Raw genomic sequence first — 14952 nt, 5'->3', positions numbered from 1 at the left:
GAATAAACAGAGCCTCTTCAACTACTGGTGCTGGGAAAACTGGGCAGCCATATGCAGAAAACTCAAGGTGGACCCTAGCCTATCACCATGCACCAATATCAACTCAAAATGGATCAAGGACCTCAATATCAGACCTGAATCCTTGAAACTACTGAAGGACAGAGTAGGAAAGACGCTAGAACTTTATAGGCACAGGAAGGAACTTTCTGATTATAGTCCCAGGGGCACAACAAATAGGGGAGAGACTCGACAAATGGGACTACTACAAAATAAAACGTTTCTGCACAGCTAAGGACATAGCCTCCAAAACAGAAAGACAGCCAACCATATGGGAAAGGATCTTTACCAGCACAGCAACAGACAAAGGCCTAATATCTGTCATCTACAGAGAACTCAAAAAACTAAGCCCCTCCAAGCCCAGTAAACCAATTAGGAAATGGGAAAAGGAGCTAAAGAGAGACTTCACAAGAGAAGAGATCAAAATGTCAAAGAAACATATGAGGAAATGTTCAACATCCCTGGCAGTAAAGGAAATGCAAATGAAAACAACCCTGAGATACCACCTCACTCCAGTTAGAATGGCCTATACTCTGAACTCAGACAACAACAAATTCTGGAAGGGGTGCAGGGAAAGAGGAACCCTTCTCCATTGTTGGTGGGAGTGCAAATTAGTACAACCACTTTGGAGGTTTCTCAAAAAGCTCAACATAGATCTACCCTATGACCCAGCCATACCACTCCTAGGCATCTATCCTAAACAACAGGTCCCAAGATATCAAAAAGACATTTGCACTTCCATGTTTATCACTGCACAATTCACAATAGCCAAAATATGGAAACAACCCAGATGCCCCTCCACAGATGAATGGATCCAAAAAAATATGGTACCTATACACAATGGAATACTACATAGCAATTAGGAATGGTGAAATATTGTTATTCACAGGGAAATGGTCAGAACTTGAACAAATAATGTTGAGCGAGACAAGCCTAGAACACAGAAAACAAAGGGGCATGATCTCCTTGATATATGACTGTTAAGGGGGGGAGGGGGAGACAGTAGAGACCAGGTCTGCGAAACCAAAAACTTCTTGTCAAATGGTATATCCCACAGGTGTAGGTCAGCGACCCTACGTTATGTATCCAAAACCAAACAACTACTCAACATATAAAGGCCAAAAATAGACCTCTCAGTGGATCACAATAGCTCAAAAGCTATGTATGTACGTTCATATAAGACTATTGTTGACATATTGTCTACTGTCCTAGGCGAATTTTCTTTGGAGTAGGCCACGTGGCTACTGTATATGTTCTTGGTACACTGCGTATTATATATATATATGTCTACCTGACCTAGGGAAGGGAAAGAAAAACAGTGTGTAAGATATCACAAGAAATGCACACACTGCCCTACTATGTAACTGTACCCTTTGTGCACAACACCTTGTCAAAACAATTTGTTTAATTAATAAATAAATTGTTAAAAAAATAAATAACTAAATATCCCCAGTCACTTACTTGTATTATAGTAAAGTCTCAGGAGGTATGACTGAATAAAAACAAAACTCAAGATGTTCTATTTCGAATGATTTTGTATATGACATATCCTGGCAGTTAATCCCTTTGCTATTTCTGTACATAATATCAATAGTAATCTGTACCTAGAAATTTCAGGAGAAAAACTCTGTAGCACTTTTCCCGGAGCTTTGAGCCTCATTATTCATGACGCATTCCTGGCGGTCTGGTTCCTGTTCCAGGCGGTCCTGTTCCTGTTCCAGGCATTCGTCACCTCTGCCCTGGCCAAACCTGTGTGATTCAAGGATTATGGTTCTGCCATGGGAGTTATAAAGGAAATAAATGTGACCCCATATCCCACTCAGCCCTGCCAGCTGGACAAAGGACAGTCCTGCAGTGTCAATGTCACCTTTACCACCAATACTCAGTCTGAAAACAGCAGAGCCTTAGTGCGTGGCATCCTATTTGGTGTCCCTGTCCCCTTTCCCAGTCCTGAGATCTGATGGTTCTAAGAGTGGTATCAGCTTCCCTATCCAAAAAGACAAGACACACAGCTACCTGAATAAACTGCCAGTGAAGAACGAATACTCCTCAGTAAAACTGGTGATAGAGTGGCTATTTTAGGATGACAAAAACAGAAGTCTCTTCTTCTGGAAAATCCCAGTAGAGATCAAAAGCTAGAGATATTTGAAGCCTGTATGTCTGTGTAGGGGTAAGAGGGCATGGAGGAAAGGAGGAGAAATCAGACCTACTGAATGAGTGTCATAACATGAAAGGAATCTCATGACTTCTGTTTTATGTCTCTCAACTTCCAAAAGTATCTTAGACTCTTTATCTTGAGAGCTCAGGTTTTTTTAGTCTCTTGTAAATGGCTAAAGGAAAAAGAAAGAATGAGACTATACAGGAATTGGTTTAACTGTCAACCATTGTTATTTGCTGTTGCATTAAGAAAAGTCCAACCAGACAGGACCAGAGGAGGTTACTTAGAAATATCAGATAAGTTGAGCCAGGTGTGTTGTCTTCCAAACCACATTTGTCTAGCTGGGAAGTTATTTTTACAGGTTCCTCATCTGCAAGGGCCTCACCAAGTCCAGTACATCTGGCCAATAATCTGCTGACCATTGACAGCACCTCTAGCCCCATTGCTACAATAGTAGTGACTTGTTCACCACTGGTATACAGAGATTCGTTGCTGAGAGGATGCTCTGCTGGCAGAAATTGAGCTCCTAATGGCTGATTCTCTGTGGATGTCTCGTGTCTCTTTTTGTTAGGTGGTTTTTAGGCAAGGCAACACTTGATTAGAAGATGTTTGCTTTTTTAAAAAATTTAAACAATATTAACTTGTGCCCATTTTCTACACTTGGAAATGAATCACTGAATAAATAAAAACGTCCATTTTTCCTTCTGAAAAAAAACTTTGTAGAGCTGGGAATATGGCCTAGTTGTAGAGTGCTCACCTCGTATACATGAAGTTCGATTCCTCAGGACCACATAAACAGCAAAAGCTGGAAGTGGTGCTGTGTCTCAAATGGTAGAGTGCTAGCCTTGAGCAAAAGAAGCCAGGGACAGAGCTCAGGCCCTGAGTTCAAGCCCCAGGACTGGCAAAATCAAAAAAAAAAAAAAAACTTTGTAACATGATTTATAACACAATGAACTTAATTTAGTTTAGTTTCATAGCCTTTAAAAGTAAAGCAAAATGGCTGGGAAGATGGCAGAGCAGCTGCAATGCACTAGCTCAGCTCCCTCCAGCACCGCAGATTTCTCACCCCATAGAAACTTTTACCACTAGAAATACAACCAGCCTAAGTTGTAACAGTACAGGGATTCTGGCCAGGAAGGAAAAATCGACTTTGCACGTCTGAAAACACAGATTCGAGCTCTGGGCGGTGTCCCACCGCCACGCCAGTGTCAGTGACACCGGCACAGTGCCCATCACAGCAACCCGCACTCCACAGAGGTAAAGGACACAGCGGAGACCAGCCGGCGCCTGAGCACGGACGACCTGAAATCGCCGAGAAAGCATGAGTACCCACGAAAGATATTCTCACTCACGCCCACAGAGCAACTCCGGCAAGGCAGCCCTGCCCCCACCGCCAGAGCAAAGCGCCATCTTTGCCACTGGCATAGGGTCAGACCAGATTGGAACTAAAGCGGGCCTGGGAAAAGCGAGGTCAAATTAGCCATCTTTGAAAAGGGCAAGAGGGACCAATCAGCGAGAGCCAACTCTGCCCAGGAGAACGCCCCCTGCCCAGGCGGGAGGCGTGCCCTGGGCCTCGGCTTAGCCAGAGGTGCCCCGCCCTGCCCGCTGGAACTTGTAAATTTAAAGCAAAAACAGCCACCAGCTCCCAGCGGCATGGAAACACCAGACGGAGGAACCTGAGACAGTTAAACTGTCACAGAGGAAGTCCCAATTCCCAGCCCAAAAAGGAGCTGCTTTCCAAAGGCACCTCCGCGAAGGAGGCCGCCCGGTGCAGGAGGCAGAAGCCTTGCACAGGCAAGCACCTCTCAGCTGGGTAAAACAGGCCAAGGGGCCCCTCCCTGCTGAGTTCACAGCCTATTCAAAGGCAGGCTGTAAAGGCAGCGGCCCTGTAGCAAACAGAGGAGCAAGCTGAATTCTGCCAAACCCAGAAAATCAGGAATATAGACTGCAGACCATCATAAGGAAACCAGAGACTGGGGAAAGATGACCCAAACAAGGAAGACTCCATTTTTTTTTCTTTATCTTTTCAACATTTCTTAAACTTTAAAAAAAAAAATTTTTTTTCAATTCGGAAATGTCGTCTTTTTTTTTCCCCCATGTTTTCTATTTTTACCAGTTTGTTTTATCAAGTTTTTTTTTTCTTTTCTGATTGTTTGGGTTGTTCCTTTGCTGACTATTTTAAAATTTTTTTCCTTTTTATTTTATCTTCTTTTTTAAATAATTTTTCTCTGTTGTGTGCATCTGTCTCCCACTACTTTTACTTTATTTCTCTCTCTGCGTTCTCTTTCTTTAAAACTTATTTTCCTATGAAGACCACCTCCACTCTTTTATGCTAACTCTCCATTATCTATCATTGCAACCTTATTCTCTCTACTGATTCTACTCTTCTTGACACTTCCAGGTCACTGAAACTAAACCAAAATCACCACCTCCCCTCCCCAATACATTTTACTCTACTGTCTTTACTACCTCCAACTTACCCTCCTGACTTACTGCTTGGACCTCCAGTCTCCAATGACTCCTGGTTATTGGATAGAGGGTATCCCAGCTTAATACGAGTGAATCAGTCCTAAAAGATCTTAATATAAAAAAAAGAATTGCGTATAGGGTTGTAACAGTAAATAAGTAACTACTGAATACAGGGCCCAGGATCAGTTGTTATATTGAGATTGTATTCTTTAGGAACACCAAATCTAATTTTATAGACAGATATACAGGGTATCTGTACATAATTGTGAACTTGTAAGATTTACACAACAGTGCCTGGTAAGGGCTGCGTGGGGTCTTAAACGGTGCTCACAGGTGCTGGTAGGCTGGCATCCCCAATTCAAATGGGCAGAAGAAACACAAGAAAGATGACAAACAATGAAGTCTTATCTCCCAGTCAAAACAAGCAGGAAGCAGAGCAGTCAATCAAAGACATAGAAGAGAACCCTCAAAATGCTCTGCAAAGTCTACTGATAAACATGATAAATGAAAAGTTCGAATCTCTTCAGTCAATTATTCTAGAGCGTGAGGAGGCAAAGCAAAAATTAATGGAGAATTTCATGGCATCCACAAATAGAAAGATAAATGAACTTCAAGAGTCAAATGAAAAGATAGCTAACCAGCTTAAAGATTTGAGAGACAACTGTCAAAACCAAAGTAATGCAGTTAATGAAGTAAAGAAGTCCATACAAGACCTAACAAATGACATGGAAATTATCAGGATAGACCAATCAGAAGCAAAAGAGATTGGAAATCAAGTAACTAGCCTACAGTCCCGACTAACTGAAGCAGAGGATCAAATTTCGGGGGCTGAAGATTCCTTAGACTCTATGGAGAAAGATCAAAAATCAATACAAATCCAGTCCAATCAACAAAACAGATGGCTACAGGAGATTCAAGACACGATCAGGAAGCCCAATTTAAGGATAATAGGTATTGAGGAAAACTTGGAGAAAGAGGTTAATGGGATAGGCAACCTATTTAACAGAATATTAGCTGAGAACTTCCCAAATATCCAGAAGGAAAGGCCTATACAGATACAAGAAGCATTTAGAACCCCAAATCGACCAGACCAGAATAGGACATCCCACCGACACATTGTGATCAAAACAGCTTCAGCAGAGTGCAAAGAAAATATACTCAAAGCTGTTAGGGCAAAGAAAACAATCACATATAAAGGAAAAGCAATCAGAATTACCCCAGACTTCTCAGCAGAGACCATGAAAGCAAGGAGAGCCTGGAATGAATTATACCAAATTCTAAATAAAAATAACTACCAACCAAGAATTCTGTACCCAGCCAAACTCTCCTTCATAGCCGAAGGTCAAATAAAAGTCTTCCACAATAAGGAAAAACTGAAACAATATATCTCCACCAAACCAGCTTTACACAAAATCTTCAAAGATGTACTATACAGGGAAAATAATCAAGATCCCAATACAGACAGAGAAATGAACCCTAAATAGTAAACATCAGATAAAGAAATGGGAAGACACAGCTTTAAACAAGATAGTGATAATGAAAGGAACAAACGATCATCTCTCAATCCTAACTGTCAACATTAATGGACTTAATTCAACAATCAAACGACATAGGCTCATAAGTTGGATCAAAAATCAAGATCCATCTTTCTGCTGCCTCCAAGAGACACATCTATCCAGCAAAAGTAAACATCTTCTAAAAGTGAAAGGCTGGAAACAAATCTATCAAGCAAATGGCCCCCATAAGCAGGCTGGAGTTGTAATCCTAGTAATAGACAAAATTGACTTCAAATTAAAAAAGGTAAGAAGAGACAAAGAAGGTTACTACATACTAGTAAAAGGATCTCTCCTACAGGAAGAAATAACCATTCTAAATATCTACACATCAAATGCAGGAGCACCCAACTTCATCAAACAAACACTACTGGCTCTAAAATCACTCATAGACCCAAACACATTGATAATTGGGGACTTTAGCACTCCACTATCACCTATGGACAGATCAACATGCCAAAAACTGAACAAAGAAACCACAGAACTAAACAATTGCATAGACCAACTAGACTTAATCGACATCTACAAAATATTCCACCCAGAAACAACAGAATACACATTCTTTTCGGCAGCACATGGAACATTCTCCAAAATAGATCACATCTTAGGGCACAAAGAAAATCTGTACAAATTCAGAAGTACCAAACCCATTCCCTGCATTCTCTCAGAACACAACGGAATAAAATTAGAGCTCAACTCAACCAGCCACCACAGAAATTGCTACAATTCATGGAGACTAGACAACACACTGCTGAACCATCAGAGGGTCATTGAAGAAATTAAAATGGAAATTCAAATGTTTATGGACTTCAACCAAGTTGAGGACACAAAGTACCAGCGCCTTTGGGACACAGCAAAGGCAGTACTCAGAGGAAAATTTATATCTCTGAGGGCATACATCAACAAATTGGAGAAACAGCAACTCAATAATTGAAGGAACCACCTTAATTTCCTCGAGAGAGAACAACAACCCAAACCACAAGTCAATAGACGGAAGCAAATAATAAAAATCAAATCAGAAATAAATCAATTAGAGACGAAAAAAACCATCGAAAGAATCAACAATACAAAGAGTTGGTTCTTTGAAAAAATCAACAAGATAGACAGACCCCTGGCAAACCTGACCAAAAAACAAAGGCAGCACGCTCAAATAAACAAGATAAGAGATAAAACAGGTAACATCACCACAGAAAAAAACGAAATTCAGAAAATAATAAGGGACTATTTTGCAAACCTTTATGCCAACAAATTTGAGAACTTGGAGGAAATGGACGATTTCCTAAAAAAAAAAATTCATATCCCCAAACTGAACCATGAAGATTTAAACCTCCTAAACAGACCCATATCCAGTATTGAAATAGAAACGGCAATAAAGGATCTCCCATCCAAGAAAAGCCCAGATCCAGATGGATTCACTGCAGAATTCTACAAGGCCTTCAAAACTGAACTCACACCAATATTTCTCAAACTCTTCAATGAAATTGAAAGAGAACGTTCACTTCCAGACACATTCTATGAAACCAGTATAACCCTCATCCCAAAACCAGGCAGGGACTCATCACGGAAAGAGGACTACAGACTGATCTCCCGGATGAATATAGACTCAAAAATTCTCAACAAAATACTGGCCAATCAACTTCAACAGGTCATCAAAAAAATTATACACCACGATCAAACTGGATTCATCCCAGGGATGCAAAGTTGGTTTAATATACACAAGTCAATTAATGTAATCCACCACATCAACTGGAGCAAGCTAAAGAACCACATGGTTTTATCTCTGGATGCGGAAAAAGTGTTCGATAAAATCCAGCACCCATTTATGCTAAAAGCCCTGGAAAAACTGGGATTCCATGGAACACTCCTGAATATAATCAAGGCAGTTTATGACAAACCAACAGCAAGCATAACTCTAAATGGGGAAAAACTAAAGCCATTCCCTTTAAAATCAGGAACAAGGCAGGGATGTCCACTCTCTCCCCTGCTCTTCAACATAGTACTAGAATTCCTAGCCAAAGCAATCAGGTAAGAAGAAAATATTAAGGGGATCCAAATAGGAAAAGATGAAGTTAAACTTTCCCTCTTCGCAGATGACATGATCCTATGCCTAAAAAATCCCATAGACTCTACCCCCAAGCTACGAAAGCTGATCCAAAATTTGGCAAAGTTGCAGGATATAAAATAAACCCTCAAAAATCAACGGCCTTTCTCTATGGTAATGACATGAAGACCGAGGCTGAAATCAGGAAAGCAACTCCTTTTGCAATAGCCCCCCAAAACATAAAATACCTAGGAATAACCTAAACCAAAGAAGTGAAAGACCTCTTTGATGAGAACTTTAAAAGCTTAAAAAACGAAATTAAGTCAGAACTAAGGAAATGGTAAAACCTCCCATGCTCCTGGATTCCGAGGATTAATATAATCAAAATGGCAATATTGCCTAAGGCTATCTACAAATTCAATGCAATACCCATTAATATCCCAACACCATTTTTTAATGACATAGAGGAAGCAATCCAGAAATTCGTATGGAACAATAAAAGACCTAGAATAGCAAAAACAAGCCTAAGCAGAAAGAACAGTGCTGGAGGAATTACAATATCCAACTTCAGGCTGTATTATAAAGCTGTAGTAATAAAAAACAGCTTGGTATTGGCACCGGAACAGGCCTGAAGAACAATGGAACAGAATTGAAGACCCAGAAATGAACCCACAGAACTACGCCTACTTAATCTTTGATAAACGAGCTAAAACAATAATTTGGAAGAAAGATAGCCTCTTTAACAAATGGTGCTGGCAAATCTGGCTCAACACATGCAACAAACTAAAACTAGATCCTTATATATCACCCTGCACCAAAATCAATTCCAAATGGATCAAAGACCTCGAAATCAAAACAGACTCCTTGAAAACACTAAAGGAAGGAGTAGGAGAAACACTTGGGCTCCTTGGCACAGGACGGAACTACCTTAACAATGACCCAGAAAGGATACAAATCAAAGAAAGGTTGGACAAATGGGATTGCATCAAACTGTAGAGCTTCTGCATGGCAAAGGACATAGCTCGCAAGATAAACAGAAAGCCCACAGACTGGGAGAAGATCTTTACCGGCCATTCAAAGGACAAAGGCCTCATCTCTAAAATATATGCACAACTAAAAAAATTACCTTCCTCCAAAACAAAACCGCAAAGAACCAATAGCCCCCTCATCAAGTGGGCTAAAGACTTACAAAGAGACTTCTCTGATGAGGAAATGAGAATGGCCAAGAGACATATGAAAAAAGTGCTCTACATCACTGGCCATAAAAGAAATGCAAATCAAAACAACATTGAGATTTGATCTCACCCCAGTAAGAATGTCATATATCAAGAAAACTAACAATAACAATTGTTGGAGGGGATGTGGCCAAAAGGGAACCCTACTTCATTGTTGGTGGGAATGTAAACTGGTTCAGCCACTCTGGAAAGCAGTATGGAGATTCCTCAGAAGGCTAAATATAGAACTCCCCTATGACCCAGCAGCCCCACTTTTGGGTATCTATTCAAAAGACCACAAACAAAATCACAGTAATGCCACCAGCACAACAATGTTCATCGCAGCACAATTTGTCATAGCAAGAATCTGGAACCAACCCAGATGCCCCTCAGTAGATGAATGGATCAGGAGAATGTGGTACATATACACAATGGAATTTTATGCCTCTATCAGAAAGAATGACATTGCCCCATTTGTAAGGAAATGGAAGGACTTGGAAAAAATTATACTAAGTGAAGTGAGCCAGACCCAAAGAAACATGGACTCTATGGTCTCCCTTATTGGGAATAATTAGAAAAGGTTTAGGCAAGTCATAGCAGAGGATCACAAGAGCCCAATAGCTATACCCTATGAACACCTAAGATGATGTTAAGTGAAATGAACTCCATGTTACAGAAACGATTGTTATATCACAGTTGTAACTACCTTCAACATCCCATCTGTATCTGTAGCTTCTATTATTGATGAGGTTCTTGTATCCCCTTCCAGTGGTTGTACTTACACTATGTCTGTAATCTTATCTGAGTATATTGGAAACCGTGTATACTGGATTAGAAGTAGGAAATTGAAAAGGAATACCAAAATTGAGAGACACAGGGTAAAAAAAGACAAACAACTACAAAAGCAATAATTGCAAAACTTTTTGGTGAAAATGAACTGAACACCTCAGTGGGGAAAGGAAAAGGGGGAGGAGGTAAGGGAGTATGAGGGACAAGGTAACAAACAGTACAAGAATTGTATCCAATGCCTAAAGTATAAAACTGTAACCTCTCTGTACATCAGTTTGATAATAAAAATTTGAAAAAAATGTCTAACAAAATCATGTGCTATTTATATTAAACTTATTTAAAATTTAACAACAACATATGCAGTTTGAATGTAAAAATATAGAAATTATATAATATGGGAAAGCTGTTTTAATAAAGCAAGACAATTCATTTAATATTAGATAATATGGACTTATAGCAAATAAAATTACTAGTGATATGTAGCAACATCTTGTTAATTCATCAATACAACCAGGACAACTTAACCTTAAATGAGTGAGAATCAATAGATATAATCTTAAAACATTTAAAGCAAAAATTGACAGAGGTGAAATTAAAAAATGACAAATTCACAATTATTACTAGGTTCATTAACATCTCCCTCCTGCACATTAAAAAATGATGAATGCTAAAGAAATTATCACTATTATCAAATACTTGATATGAGCAACTTAAATGATGAAAGGTTTATTTTTATTCACAATTTCAGTGGATTCCATTTATAGTCACTTGGTTCTGTGTTTCTGAACCATTTTTGAGGCAGAACATCATGGTAGTAGAAGTGTGTGGAAGAGGAAGCTGTTCACCTTATGATGGGCAGGAGGCAGAAAGGGAGGGAGAATGGGACACTAAGCGTTACATCCAACAATGCAGTCCCAGTGACTTTGTTCTCCAGCTGAGCCCCCAACTCCTAAAGTATCCAACACCTTCTAAATATTGCCACCACTTAGGCACTGTTAGGACCAAGCTTTCAACATATGGGCATATGAGGGGTATTTTATATTAGAACCATAATAGTACACATACACAATAGCATATTATTCAGCCATAAAGAAGAATGAAATAGTGGTGTTTCAGGAAATCAAATGGAACTGGAGCAAATCATGTTAAGTGAAATAATCCAGACACGAAGTCAAGGGCTACATGTTTTCTCAGTTATGTTAAAACAAACCAAACAAAATGAAATAGAAAAGCGATCATGCAGGAAGAAGGAAAAGAAAATGCTCTGGAATGATGGAGAGTAGAGAGCCAGAAAGAATAGTAGGGATGTTGGGTGCTAACAAAGTACAATAGATTCATGCATGGAAATGTTACAGTGTAACTAATGAAACTACATATCTAATATATGTTAAACAAGAATTTTAAACAATGCATAGCAAACCTAAATTAACAATATATTCTCTTTCATTAAGGGGTCAGTTTAATGAACCACAGTTTGACTCATATAAGTAAATATATTCGAGTTTGATAAAAATTAATAATGAAGATTTATGTTGGTTGACATGAGAAAATAGCCAGTGCTGTTATTTGAAAAACAAGTTTGCAAATTATCAGGAAAAGAATAGGCCAGGCTCAGGTGGCTCACACCTGTAATCCTAGCTACTCAGGAGGTCCAGACCTAAGGATGAAGGTTAGAAATAAGCCCTGGAAGGAAAATACATGATATTCTTATCCCCAGTTAACCACCAGAAAACCAGAAGTGATGCTGTGGCTCAAAGAGGTAGAGTACTATCCTTTAGGAGAAAAGCTCAGGGACAGCGCCTAGTCCCTGACTACAAGCACCATGGGTGGACAAAAAAAGTCTCATTTAACTGTGATAACAAAAAGAACTCTACATACTTAAATCTAAGAGAGAAATGAAATTTTTGATAAGATTGTTTATGTTTAAGTGGTAGGATTTTGAATAGACTTTTATCTACTGTCTCCTCCTTGAGTTTTGTGCTTCATTTTAATATTTTCATAACTATGCATTCATTTTATATAAATAAATCCTAGTAAAGCCTAACTTGAAGAGTAGAAGTAAAAATTCAGCCATATTGGAAGTTCTGAAAGAATTCTCCATGTTTGGTTATCAAACATATGTTGATGTATTAAAATTAAGACAACCAGAAATGTTTGTTAGATATTCTCATAAAAATTACTTCAGAAAACACTTATCTACAATATATTCCTGTTTTACCATTTCCATGTATGTGGCATTTTCAAGAGTTCCTGTTTACCAGTTGTTTGACTAGATAGAATAAACATGAAAAGTCTAGCCTGGAGCCAGTGGCTCATGCCTGTAATCCTAACTATTCAGGAAGCTTACATCTGAGGACTGAGGTTGGAAGCCAGCCTGGAAAAATTTGTGAGAATCATATCTTCGAGTAACAAGTGAAAAGCCAGCAGTGGAACTGTGGAGAGTGCTACACCTGAGCACAAAAGGTCCCCTAGACGCTGAGTTCAAGCCCTAATATCTACACACACACACACACACACACACACACACACACACACACACACACACACACCAAGGTCTGTTGGTGTTTTAAAAATGTGATCCCCAGTTGGGAGCTTTCTGAGGTGGGCAAGCACCAGGGCCAGAGCTGGGTTGGTGAGGCTGCTGGGGTTCTTCATGATGAAAGAGATTTGGAGATTTGGATTTTCTGTGTAGTTGATAGAGTAGTTAAGAGATGGCTAACAGTATCAAAACCTTCTCCCAAGGAATCAAAGACTTCATCTGGATTCTTTTTATTATCTCAAAGCCAGATGTTCAAATCCACGAAGAAAGAAAGCAGAAAGCAGAGACAACAAGGGCTTAATAGCTATGTTCATATGCTCATATAAAACAATGTTTGTCAAAATGAACTCCAAGAAATGTAAACAAGCAGGTTTTTTATTGTACTGTTTGTGGTTCTGTTTCTTTTCTTTTTTCTTTGATTTATTCCCTTTGGTTACTGTTTTCTATTTCTGTACCCTTGGTCTTGTATACAAGTTTATCTTATTTGGGGAGGAGAAGGGGAAGCACAGAAATGGTGGGACAAAGGGTGAACCAATACAGCAGTGATATTCATTAGATACTATGTTGGAAATGAACTTTATAACTTGTGGGGGAGCATGGTCATGAGGGGAAACCTGGGAGAAAATGATGGAAGAGGTGGCACTGTTCAAAAAGAAATGCATTTATTACCTACTTAGGTTAATGTAACCCCTATGTTCATCACTTTTACAATAAAATTTGTAAGAGAGAGAGGAACCACAGTGAAGAAGGAACACGTACATAGTGTCCTGGCCCAGAGAGTCCCATGTACAGATAAAAAGAGAACAAGCCATACATTTCAGTAGAATTTTCCAGCGCTGTGATTGGTATGGTGGAGTATGCTTGTTTTGTCTCCTCTTGTTTAATTAAGTATTTATCCCTGGGCTTCAGTTAGGAATAGCTACAATTGCTAGTGATCCATCACTACATGGAATGTTCTGTTGTGGCTGGAATTCTTACTCATGTTAATCTTCAGTGCTCTTTCACTGCTCCCCTGTTTGTTCTTAGTGGCATTATGAATGCCATTTGGTTTTTATAGCTGACCTGGCATTTGAGGTATTAGGGAGGAAGCCTCATCCATTTCCTAGTGTCAGCATAATCATTGCTGACATTCTCTTCAACTTTTTGCTATACATTCTCTTCCTTATCTAGAGGATGTTTATGAATCTCTTTCCCTATCTACTTAATGGTCAGATGCTTAATCTTTTTCCTGTGTCCCTTCTCGATTTATGGCACTGCTTTGAATATCATGGAATAAAGAAATTGAAGCGCACCAGCATTTGTCAAACACTGAAGGCACTGACCCTATTACTTTGAATTTGATTTTCCCTTGGCTTTCCTCAAACAATACAGTCTTTATATATTACCAGTGGCTGCCTCTTCTCTGTCCTCTTTTCTCTATTCATCATAAGTTAACAATGACCCCTGGAAAATTTATCTTTTCCCATTGTACCTCTTCTCCTTGTTTGTTTGTGTGCTGGTACCGGGGCTTGAACTGAGAGCCTGGACACTGTCCTTTAGGTTTTCCACTCAGGCTAACACTCTACAACCTGAGCCACAGCTCTACTTCCAGTTTAATGCTGGTTCATTGGAGATAAGTCTCACAGACTTTCCTTCACCAGGGCTGTCTTCAAACCATGATACTCAGATCTCAGCCTCCCAAGTAGCTAGGATTACAGGTGTAAGCCATCTGGCACCAGACCATAGTGGCATTCTTTTTTTCTTCCAGTCCTGGGGCTTGAACTCAGGCCCTGCCTGAGCTCTGTCCCTGGCTTCTTTTTGCTCAAGGCTAGCACTCTACCACTTGAGCCACGGCGCCACATCTGGCATTTTCTATGTATGTACTGCTGAGGAATTGAACCCAGGGCTTCATGTATATGAGGCAAGCACTCTATCACTAGGCCATATTCCCAGCCCAATGGTAGCACTCTTAAGTAATATATTTTTCCATAAAACATTCTATCTGCAGTCTGCCTGAGCAGCTCAACATCTTCACATAAGTCTCCATTACTCCATCCATTTCCAGCTAAACAGAAAGCTGCTTCAGGCCACTGAGTTACCTGCTATTCAGAAGGGATGGGTGGGATTGGATGGAAGCTGTGGCAGCTCTTTTC

At 39.7% G+C, this 14952-nt stretch overlaps 1 pseudogene; it reads left to right on the top strand.

Annotated features, from left to right (window-relative positions):
• Positions 1 to 11089: 11089 nt before the first annotated feature.
• Positions 11090 to 14254, top strand: LOC125343107 (annotated as a pseudogene).
• Positions 14255 to 14952: the final 698 nt, after the last annotated feature.

This window comes from Perognathus longimembris, chromosome 28, assembly GCF_023159225.1.
Source record: "Perognathus longimembris pacificus isolate PPM17 chromosome 28, ASM2315922v1, whole genome shotgun sequence".
NCBI classification, from domain to species: Eukaryota; Metazoa; Chordata; class Mammalia; order Rodentia; family Heteromyidae; genus Perognathus; species Perognathus longimembris.
Note: the sequence above shows the minus strand (reverse complement) of the source record. Positions and strands in the feature narration are given on the sequence as shown.